At 36.5% G+C, this 12,251-nt stretch overlaps 1 protein-coding gene across 1 annotated transcript in view; it reads left to right on the top strand.

Moving 5' to 3' along the window:
- The window catches only part of Cpsf6 (cleavage and polyadenylation specificity factor subunit 6), an 821,382-nt gene extending 819,933 nt beyond the window's left edge, over window positions 1–1,449 (top strand). The window contains exon 19 of the transcript XR_016547729.1: window positions 939–1,449. The gene's annotated coding sequence lies outside the window, so the exon portion shown is untranslated. The remainder of the gene's footprint in view (window positions 1–938) is intronic.
- The last annotated feature ends 10,802 nt before the right edge of the window (window positions 1,450–12,251 follow it).

The raw sequence follows: 12,251 nt of genomic DNA, 5'->3' as shown, positions 1-12,251 counted from the left end.
AGCTAAGAGCATAAGCCCTCCACACATCCTGTCCTTCCTGTATACAGTGTACTCCAAATATGTATATTTAGCATCACTTATTATTATTATTATTAGCCATATGGTGCAAGGAAGCCTGAGGCTTATGCTGCACCAAGAGGTAGAAGTAGGAGGAAATCACCAAAAAAGAGAGGTAGGAGGGAATCACAAAAAAAAAGAATAATGATGATATCTAGCTTGGGACCCTGGGTATGCCAAGCCCATGCTCACCAGATGTGAACCCCTGGGGTTATATCTGAATACAATACCATGTCTCTGCTATCCCTACAGTGTCTGCATTTGATGACTTAATCAGTACTTCAAATTCATCAAGTTTATTAACAATGCTTCTGGAATTAATGTATATGTGACGTGTTCTTACTTCCTTAGTTACCCTTAAACAGCCCATGTATTCGCTTCCATGATGACTCACAGCAAGGCTTGAAATCTTTGACACTTTGCTTTCCTGGCTGCTGCATTTTCCAGTAGTAGTGTGCGAATGACCTTCACCTCTGCCTGAAGCTCTGTTTAATTTATTAGTTTGTGTGTGTATAGCAAGGACAGAAGAATTTAGTTTATTGTAACTCTTATTGCAGTCAATTTACCAGTGCAACAATTAACAGTGAGCTGTTTACGTTATTACTGTATACTATGGTCCAGCTGTGCAATTTTCATGTCAGTGTACTGGCTCAAACTCACAACATTCTCACTTATGGCCATGCGTGCTGACTGCTAGACATGGCTAGCCTTACTGAATTTCCTTTTATCCTTGGAATGGCTAAGTCCTGAAGAGATTACAACTTCATTGTAATTGTTTTTGTTTATTGTAGCAAATTTATCAGTGCATTAGTTAACAGTGTAACATGCACTCTTTGTGGCAGTGTATTGGCTCAATCTCACACTGTGTAAATTTTTTTCAGGCAGCATATAGGTTAACCTAGGGCTACAGCCAGTCCAGTGTTCCTCATAAAGGATTTATTCACTTTTGCATTTGTAAACAAAGTCATATAGGGAATCCTTGAGAAAAAGAGGCCCCCCCTAATTCCAACAAAGAGTCACCATCCCAGTCCATGCAAACAATTCTACAGCATCAGCAAATGATTCCACCCAAAGGGAAGACAAAGACACCCCTGTGTCAGAAACTTTCTTGGCATAGCCAATTGAGTGAAGAAGTCATGTTTGGAAGTGTAGAAATCCAGTGTAAGTATGATATTGGACAGAGGCTAGAACCCAAGCACCAATGATTGTTCAGTAAGATGGAGGCACTGGTTGTGAGAGAAGATGAGATGCCCAAGGGCAGGTTCACACAACTTCTTAGTCTAAGCAAGTATACTGCAGTAACCTAGGATATCAGATTTTGTTTAGGTATAGCGATTGCTTTGATTGGAATGCAGTGGCAAAAATTTTTTATATAAATATATTTATATCTTATATGTTTTTATAATATTTTTTACATAAATTTGTATCACATATTACACTATAGTGTAATATGATATATAGATAATATGTAATACATTAATACAAGAAACTCTAACAAAAAAACAATATATTCTTTGCCGAATAAAATATTTAAGATTTCCTTTTTAGAAGTAGAATCAGAAGAACTCTCCAATATGAATGAACTGGGAGCTGATATTGAGGATTTAATAAAAATACAAATCTTTAAAACAATATCAGGAAGAAATTATTTGAATTCACTGTATAAAATGTTAAATTTTATAATAAACAATGTATTATTTCTGCATTTCCCTATGTAGAAATTCTTTTCAGTACCTTACTATTCTCATTAATAATGCTTCTGAAGAACAATCTTTTTTTTTGTTTAAAAATATCATTCCCCAGAAAATCGCATAAAAAATAACTGCAGAGCGCTACAGATTAAAGCAAATTATATATTTCCTACCTATGCCAGAAATTTAGGTATTATGGAATCTCCTAATTGTAATGAGTTAATTGGAGATTTTGATACAAGAAAGAAGTAATTTTTAAAAAATATTTTATGAATTATATAGATTTACTTGGAATTTAAGTTTATTCATTCTAGTTGCTATTTTATAGACTTTTTATTTATTTTTAAAAATATACTTGCAATAAACTTACCTTTTCTAACAGCTGTCTAGAACATGCTTAATTCTACATAAACCATTATTTAAAAATAAAAAATAGCTCCAAATTAGTATTTTAGGCTTCATTATATAAAATTTTCTCCTGTGGGGACGCCCATTATGGATATTTTGTCTAGGACATGCAAATTTATAAATGTGGTCCTGTTTCTCAGTGGTTACAAATTGAAATTGCTGAAATGTTTTATTATATAAAACAAGTTGTAAAGGGCTATCCTGGGCAGCTACTATATATGTAATCTAGAAAGCTTTCTGCTCTTTTCTTTTTTTGAACCATCCAGGATGCAAAGAATTTTTTAATGTGCATGGAAAGCTTTTTCTCCATGCTAAACAAGTATGGAAGGTCAGTGCAATAATATTTGCACATTATAAGAATGGATAAGATTGTGCAGTTGTATTTGTTTAGGTTTTTGTGTGAAAACATTCATCTTAGATTAATCAGCCAAGAAACTTGATAATTCTAGTTTATTTTCCATACTGTACATTGTAATGATAGTATATCAGTGTATTTGACACTCCATCTATTGTTCAGCACTTTATTTAACAAAATAAAAAAATTAAAAAAAAGAAACAGTATTGTTGTGATGACTTCAAAAATTAATGAACATATGTTTGACAGTCATTCAGTTAGTGATTATTCACCCATCTAAAATCATTCAGTCCAACAGCTACTTGTTTCATAGACTTTTGCGATCTCTAGCTGGTGGATAATCTGTGGGTTTTTGTTTTGAGTAAATTGTTTTTGCTTTGCAACACCAGCACTGATAATAAAGCTATCATGCAAATAATACCAAAAGCAACAGCACCTATCATAATTACAGTAGGCAACTGCACACAGTTTGTGTACATATCAGTGGAATGATGTTCAAAGTTATGCAAATCATCAGGGTCAATAACGGAGAGCCTACGATACATCTGAACTGTCTTATTGTTATGCCAGTGTTCCCTAAGATGGGAATGGGTATTAGCTGCTCTTTGTTCCCTTCGGTGGGAAGCACCATATATAGGAGCTTTTTTTTGGTAAATTGCCTCATTGGTAACATTTTGCAAATTAAATTGGTGAGGTGGTGATACCAGTGGATGACGTAAGGCTGATTGTTCTCTAGTAAACAGGTGGAGGTAGGAAGTATCAGGGGAACGAATTATGGGAAAGTTTGTTGGGAGAATATTGACTTTAGAGAGTCCAGAAGCTGAAGATTTTTCTCTGACTGTAGATGTTGAATTGCTTAGGGTGGATTGCCGATGAAGTGAACTGGGAGTAGACACAAGTGGGATAAATGATCCTTTTTCCAAATTTAAAGCTAAACTTTTATCACCTGATTTCTGGGCTCCTGTAAACTTAGGTAATGACTGCCTGATTGAAGGAAGAATAGCATCAGTAATCTCTTGACTTTCCTCCGTTACATCTGGCTGACACTGTTTGGGGCATCTTCCCCTACATATTTCTACATTACAGGCTAGATATACTTCTACCCTGTCTGGAAATTTAAATGCATTTACATGAGCATATGCAAGAGCTGTTGCTCCTGTTGTTCCAGTATCACGTGTACTATAGAAACGCGGTAAGAGTTTTTCTTTAAGTGAACATCCATATTCATCTGTCAGCTGAAGATTACGTGTGTCTGGAGAATCAAAATTTGGGCCATCAAAAGCATAACAGTCTTTCACACGCATATCAAATGCAGTTTCTTTATCTCTTACATAAATTACAATAGTAAGTATTTCTCCGAGTTTCACTATATTGGCAACTGGCAATGCAAATGGTCCTTTACCAGTTTGTATTTCCATCCAACATTCAACATTATTTCCCGAGAAAGAAATCTCCTGCACATCCAACATTTCCACTTCCAGAGGACGAAATGTGATAAACTTATCAAAACGAACTGTCCAAGTACATGTCACAGTTTTTGCTATGTCTGAAATTTCCTGTACTACTTCATTGTTCTGAATGACAACAGTATTCTTGAATGCAATGCTTCCATCTTCGCCCTCATGAATTCTTGTACCACAACCAGTTAGAGGAATAACAAAAGTATAAGTGGTAGATCTACCATTGCCACTCACAAATCTGTTAGGAAAAATAAAGCAACATTTCAGTAAGCAAGAATATTCTAAAAGATTGATATTTACAAATTGAATTTTAAAATATTTAGAATTACATGTAATCTGCTATTTACATTGTTTATATTGACAGTAGGTCACTTTCCTACGATGGTATCAGTATAACTGACACCATCATGTGAAAGTGACATGGCATCAGTATAACATAGCTTACAATATATGTCACAAATGTCGACTATAATGACATATTTTGAGGTGTCTCAGAATTATTTTTCTCAGTACAGCAAGATAGAATGACTTATTTTTGGGCCATGATGCAATGCCATGTGTGGAGTAATCAAGTGCCGATTTCTTTTAAGTTGATGTTACATTGTAACAGCATAATATCCAAACACCAGTAAAACCATACGTTTAGAAAATGGTCAGTAAGTAGTGCTACATTGTACAGACAAATGCATAACAGAAAACAGTAAATGAAATTAAAAAAAAAATTCGAAACAACCTAGGCAGTGAGTGAAATTAAAAGTCGTTGAAAGCTTAGGCAGAAAGCACAGATTAGTAAGGAATCTGTTCTATCTAATTTGTCGTCACAAGAGCTACAATGGCTATATTGTACCTATCATTTATTGTTTATAGCTGAATTTTTAAATATTCTTTAGAAAAGTGAAGAGTTCTTTTCCCAAATACATTGCAAGTTTCTATAGATTTTATAAGAAATATAATTCTTGTCTTCTGATGATGATTACAGAACTCCTGTAAAATATTTTACTATGAGAACAGAATGGCAGTGAGTTGATTGAATAAAAAAATAAATTTCCAGTTTCTACTCCAGGATGACCACACAGTCAGAGGAGTTCACAAAACAGAGAATTCAAGAAACAGAACTGTATTTAGCAGTTATGGGCTTAAGCCTAGGTCACTCAAAGTTAGTTGCACCCTCACTCCTGACCATTCAGCTACAGCAGGCTATGGAGTGTCTTCCTTTGAAGGCACTGCACAGGATGAATAAAGATGAGTTATATACGAGTGTGTTCAATGTACACTCTACCAAAGACCAGGGTGCAACTATCCTGTGCCAGAAGTCTGTCCTTGTGGGTAACACAGTGGTTATAATCACCATCCTCCCCACCTGAGAAACTAAGGGTTTTTCATTCAGCAAAACAGGTAAACCAACCAGAGAATACATGCAATTTATGGACATAATACTTTTTTTTTTTTCTTTCTTTCTTTTTTTTTTTTTTTTTGCCAGTTGTTGGCGCATAGGCTTCTGTGGCAATAATGCACCTCCCAAGGTTTTTGCAGTACTTTGATCCAAGCCCGAGGCGGGAATCGAACTCGCGACCTTTGGGTTGCCAGGCAGGCATGTTTCCCACCCGGCTAGCCTGGTCGGCCGGACATAATACACAAGTGAATTAAGTTGTTCTCGAGAATATAAAAGTTTAGAAATCTTATAATACTGTAATGGTGGACTAATAATAGAATAGCAATTGCTTAAGAAACGGTACTCACCTTGAATAAATCTGCAGTGGTATATTGAGAAGAGGTGGTTAGTATTTAGGTTGAATTGTTAGCTAAGAAACTGAGGGGGGGAAATGAAGAAAAACTGAATTTAAAATAAGCGCAAGGAGGTAGAAGTGTACACATCCGATCCTTGGTTGTCATTGAAGAGGGAAGAAGTATTTTGAAAGCTTGAATAAAATAATACAATGAAGCCAATAGTCATTATGAAGGACTTTCATTAAATAATAACGTCTTCAGTTGGCAATTGAATGGGCAGAGAACGCGTATTGTTTTATAGGTTTAAGTTTATACTCTCGTGATGTACTTTTTGACACATGGGAAATTTAACTGCTAAAGGTTCCAAGCTGGTGAAAGGTTGAAGGGGAGTTTGGCATTAATAATTTTAAGATTAGAATGATGTTGACACCATTCAATTACGAGTGCTTCATATTGAAGAATTCTATAATTAGATTTGAGTTTAATAATGGAAATAGCAGAGTCGGCGAGAGGGGTGTGATTGTGAGTTTGGGCATGAATTGTGAGTTCTGTACTGGCTTGACTTGTTCTAAAACTGCTGAAATGGTAATATGCGCAGGTGTTGGAAGATTTGGAAGAACCGAATTTGGTGGTAGTACTGCCAATGTAACAGGCATCACAATTTGGCTGACATTTTATGAGGTATATTATATTATTAAGATCGCTGGTGGAATAAGTGTGTGTATCTTTATAGGAATTAAAAAAAGATCCTAGTTTATTGTAAGCAGAAAAGACGAGAGAAATGTCTGTGTAATTAAAAATACGGCGGAATTGTCCTGCAAGTTCACTATGGTAGGGGAGGACTATACGAGTGTTGGTTTTGTTATTGTGTCCTGTTGGATTAATAATTTTATTTTTGGCTGTGGAAATTGTATTTAGGATGAGTTGGGGGGTAACCTCTGGCTAGAAATTTTTCGGTAAGGTATTGAAGTTCATTATGTAGGTCATCTTGTGAGGAGCTAAATTTTAAGGCGTTGTGAATTTGGTTGTGTAAGACGGCTTTTTTAGTGCTGAGGAGGTGGTGTGAAGAGAAATGTAAGTACTTGCCAGTGTGCATGCTTTTTCTGAAGATCTTTGTGCATAGTTTCATACCTGTTATATAGAGGGTGAGATAGAGAAAATTGATCTGGTTGTTCATTCTGAATTCAAGGGTGAGTTTTAGCCTGTCATGTACCGAATTAAATTTTGAAAAGAGATTGTTAATGATGGGTCTATTGCCTATAATTAGGATGTCATCGGCATAGCATAAGTATAATTTTATTTCAGAGGGAAAGGGTTGTAAAATTTGTTTCTCGATAGTGGCTAGGTAAATTTCGGACAGGGGGGCAGAAATGCCCAGGCCCATTGGTAACCTGAATGTTTGCTGGAAAATTTTATTGTTAAATCTAAAATACCTGGCATCTAATAAAAGTGTGGTGAGTTCAAGAATATGGTCGACAGAAAGGGAAGTGCATTTGGCTAAAGTATCATCTGCAGTTAAGAATTCCCGTAAAGCTTGCAGAGTAAAAGGTTGTTGTTATTGTTATTTGGTTTTTAGGAGCATTAGCAACTAAGGCCATATTGCTCCAGGATATACGGTGGTCATTCCCTGACCTTTTCGCATCCTCCGTATTTGGTGGTGACGGGCTCAAACCCCGGTCTAATCAAGAAGCGTGTGCTACACACTGCTGCTCCATCCCACCTGGCTACGGAGACGCCGAGAGTAAAAGGGATGTGTACATTAGTATAAAGGGATATGACGTGAAAGGATGTTAATATGTCTCCGTCAGATATTACTGTATTGTCTATTTTTTGGAAAGCTTGATTGGTGTTATTAATTTTGAATGTAGAGAATCTGGTGAGATGTGATATAATTTTGACAAGAAAGGTGGATAAATTGGCAAAGGCTGATCTGCTGAAAGAAATAATAGGTCTTAATGGGTAGCCGGGTTTATGTAACTTGGTAATCCCGAACATGTGGGGAAGGATGTTATTGCGAATTCCTATTTGTTGTAATGTAAAAAGATTAATTTCCTTGTTTTGTCTGAGTTTCCTTAGGATTGTGTCCAGTTTGTTTTTGAGTTTTGTGATATTGTAGTTACTGTCATTTATATATGTGTGTCCTGATCGGCTAAAATTGATTCCATTTTTTCTGTGCAGGTGTCTTTGTCCAGAATGACGACTGTATCTCCTTTGTCAGCCTTTTGAATGATGACGTTAGAAGTCTTACTGAGTTTGTGTATGTCCAAAAGTTGCTGTTTTTTTATATTAGAGTGGGATGTAAGTTTGGAGTTTAAGATGCTATTAGTTTAGTGTATAAGGCGCCATTTATCAGGATGTTGATCGAGTTTGGATTGGAGTTCTACTATATAGTCTTTAATTGGATAACGTTGATCTTTAATGGGTGTAAAGGATTTGGAAGAAAGGTTGACGGTAGATATTTTTGAGGCAGTTCTTGATGTGAGGGTGTTCCATTTTTTGATGTGTCTCTGTTCTATGCTTTTGGTGGTAGCATTGATACATGTATTATTGTAATTAATTTATTTTTTAAGGTGGAATCTTAATTGGTGATGGAATTGGAATCTTAATTGGATCTTTTTTAAGGTGGAATCTTAATTGGTGATGGGCTCGAACCCCGGCCCATCTGTCCGTGTCTGCTGTTTAGAAGATTATATTTTTTGTTGAATCTCTTCTTAAGTTCTTCTCGTATGATCATAATGGATGTGCGGTGTATAATGTTATTTTATTCAAGCTTTCAAAATACTTCTTCCCTCTTCAATGACAACCAAGGATCGAATGTGTACACTTCTACCTCCTTGTGCTTATTTTAAATTCCGTTTTTCTTCATTTTCCCCCCTCAGTTTCTTAGCTAACAATTCAACCTAAATACTAACCACCTCTTCTCAATATACCACTGCAGATTTATTCAAGGTGAGTACCGTTTTTTAAGCAATTGCTATTCTATTATTAGTTGTTCTCAAGGTAACCCCTCAAATGATAGATTTATTTTTTCTTCTTCTTCTTCTTTTAGGATGTCCAGAAGGATGGCAACATTTAATTTTCATAAGTTTTTTGTTTGGATGTTCTTGTCATATATTTTGCCATAGGGAATAGAAAGCTTTCGTATGATGGTACTGAAATCTTGAACGCAGACTATTTCAATCACATTTGAAGTTACAGGATGTTTTGCTTCCTGATCTGCACATTCGTTTCTTATTATTTCGGAATATTCTGGATTACACTGGAATATACAGTGTAATCCAGAATATCTGGAATATTCTTGATTACACTATAGCAAAAGAAGTTTGCTACAGTGTAATCCACTTACAAGTTCTAGTCAGTATCTGGAAAGTTAAAATTCCCTGTTATAAGACATTCTGATTTACTGGCACACCCTATTTTAGCTGTTTGTTGTACTCGCCATAGTCATTTGTTTTACTAGTGCTTATATCACACTAATTCCCCAGAACCTGGGATTTTTCATCCAGAAAGCAAGCAAATTGATCAGAGAACACACGCCATTTACAGACACAATACACATGGGTAGATGAAATAACTTTCCTGGTGACCCTAATAAATAGTTTTTATATCATACTAAATTGATTCTACACTGCCCTGGCAACCCACATCATTGGGTGCACTGCCTTAGATTCTAAGTTCTTAACCAAGAGTTTAATTTCCCCCCCCATCCACCTACCTCAATGATGCAAAGAACTTTTATCATTTTGTGACAGATATTCAGTCTCAGGCAACCTTTATTTTTCATGGAAACTCTGGCTTTCATCCAGCCAAACAAGCAAATGAACCAGACAAAAGCACCAATTTCTGGACATAATACACATGGCTGGATGAAGTTGTTATCAAATAACTCTAATATGAGCCTTTTTTTTGTTTGTTAGTTTAGTTTTTTTTTTTTTTTCATCCATTCTGTAGTCCTTGGGGATAGCATAGTGCCTGTAATCATCATTCTCCACACACTGGGTGGAACCAGCCTGAGTTCTAATTCTGTCACTGACACAACACCTTTTATGGCCTTTTTCGTTTTTTATTTTCACTTCATGCCAGAATAAAACAGTCTCAGCTGAGGAAAGCAATTTTTTTTCTCCTGGAAATTTGGGTTTTTCACCAAGCAATTGACACGAGAACTCATGCAATTTATGGATGTATGAGTTTGTTCTTCGGTAATCCTAATATGACTTTTTTTATTATTTTTTTATTTTATTTTGTCCTTTCTGAGTGGCACCATGTCTCCACTATCATTAAAATGTCTGCATCTGATGACTTTGCCAGTACTTCAACTCCAACAAATTTGTCCAGGCTGTTGCACCTTCCAATAGAAGCAATGCAAGAATCATTTACACCTCTGCCTTCGGCTGCTGTTAATATATTAGTCTATATTGGAGGGTCAGAAAACTTGCAGTTTTCTGAATGTCCTAACACTGTCTCAATAGCATCAGCAAATATTCTTACACCCCTTCTATTTAAGTGTGAATAATTGTTGTATTTGCAGCATTTGATTGTTTTTCAAACAGAAAAATGAAGTAAATTGTGTTAGCCACCGGTGTTGAAAGTCACACACACACACACATCATATTATCTTTTGATGGGCACCTCCGTAGCCAGGTGAGAAGGAGCAGCAGTGCATAGCACACACTTCTTGATTAGACCGGGGTTCGAGCCCATCACCAAATACAGAGGATGCGGAAAGGTCAGGGAATGACCATCACATATCCCGGAGCAATATGGCCTTAGTTGCTAATGCTCCTAAAAAAAACCAAACCAAAAAAAAAAAAAAAAAATCTATTGATGATTCCTGTATTTAACTGTAGAGATTCTTGGTTTACTGAAGTGGGTCATAAATTTATCCATGCACTGGACAGAAAAATTACAAACCTTTATTCAGTATGGAATCAAACCACCTTTATTTTGAATAACAGTGTGGCATGGATTCTCTAAGGTTTTTTAGTGTGATGTTTTCCAGCAAAATTCACATAGCTGCAATGAAGTTGAAGGAAAAGGACTTTGTTGATGAATAACTCTCTCCAGCATATCCCACATATTTTCAGTGGGATTGAGATCAGATGAATGTGGGGTCAAGGGAAGATGGTGAAAATCTGTCATGTTCTCTGAACCATTTTTGCACAATTCTGGCAGGATGCGCTGTTGCATTGTCATCCATAAAGTGGCCATCTTATACAAAATTCAGGTACTCCTGGATAACATTCGATCTTCTCCTGGTACTGACAGACCCAGTCCGTGCCAACAAAATAGTCCCCATATCATGATACTACTCCCAGATGCTCGTCACACTCTCTGCCTGTCATCAGTGCAAAACAAAATGTGTCACGATTTGTCTGACCACATGACTTTTTCCCATTGTCCAATTGTGACATTCTTGGCACCACTGCAAGTGAATTTTTTTGTTTTTCACTGAAACAAGTGGCTTTCGGATAGACAGTCAATTCCCTTCACATTGGTAGGGTTAACATGACAAGACCTTTTCCCAATTCTGGCATCAGATTACTGCAGTCGAACAACCTCTGCAGTCTTTATACTCAATGAGGCAACATATCCTCAACCCACATCACAGTTTTCTTTACATCTATTTGCATTTCTTCTATCTGTGACTGTCTTAATATAAAGGTTCATATTTTCTTGGCCAGTGTGTGTAATTCGAATAAAATTGGAGAAAGGGCAGCAAAAAATTAACTAGTGACTGTGTGCGTGTTTGATGCCTATTGAGAGATCCTAAATATAAAGTCGGGGTTCTGGACTAACAATAATTCCATTGTTCTGGAGCTCTCCCCCACTTGGGACCCTAGAGCAACTGCCTTCATAAATCTTGGTTGCACTGACCTGTATTTTCTTTAAGGGAACACAATTATTACCTATACAGATACATTAAGTGATTACTGAATTATGACCACACTTACCTAATATTATGTTGGGTTATTGTTTGCACAGTTAACAGCCGCTATTCGCCTAGACATTGACTCTACCATAGATGTCTGAAGACATTGCAATCTGCAGCCATACTGTCTACAAGGCTTTCCACAGTGCTGGAATAGATGACAGTTCCCCTGTCTATGCACCTTACTTCCCATTCCAAAACATCCCAAGGGTATTCAATTGGATTGAGGTCAGTCAAACTGGAAGGCAATCCATATGGGTGATATATTCACTGTTCCTCACACCACCTGTGCATAGTGCGGGCCTGATGACATGCCATATTATCTATAGATTGGAGCATTTGATGCATTGTGATGACCCAACATTCTTTGCAGACTGTATAAATTACAGTCTGCAAAGAACCTGTATAAATTAATAATACAAGGTTACCTCAGGAATAGACAGGTCTGAGTCAAAACCAAATAGTAGGCAACTACATGGAAGTGTGACAAAAGAATGTCTCCAGGATTCAGTGCTGGGTTCCTGTTTTTGGAACCTGGTACTGGATGAATTTCTGGGGATGGATATTGGCCCGACTGACAGGGTCATCTTTGCTGATGACCTTGTCCTGATATTCAAGGCCAA

The sequence above is a fragment of the Mastigoproctus giganteus genome, chromosome 12 (genome assembly GCF_048544385.1).
Source record: "Mastigoproctus giganteus isolate SK-2022 chromosome 12, ASM4854438v1, whole genome shotgun sequence".
In the NCBI taxonomy this organism is placed as follows: Eukaryota; Metazoa; Arthropoda; class Arachnida; order Uropygi; family Thelyphonidae; genus Mastigoproctus; species Mastigoproctus giganteus.
Note: the sequence above shows the minus strand (reverse complement) of the source record. Positions and strands in the feature narration are given on the sequence as shown.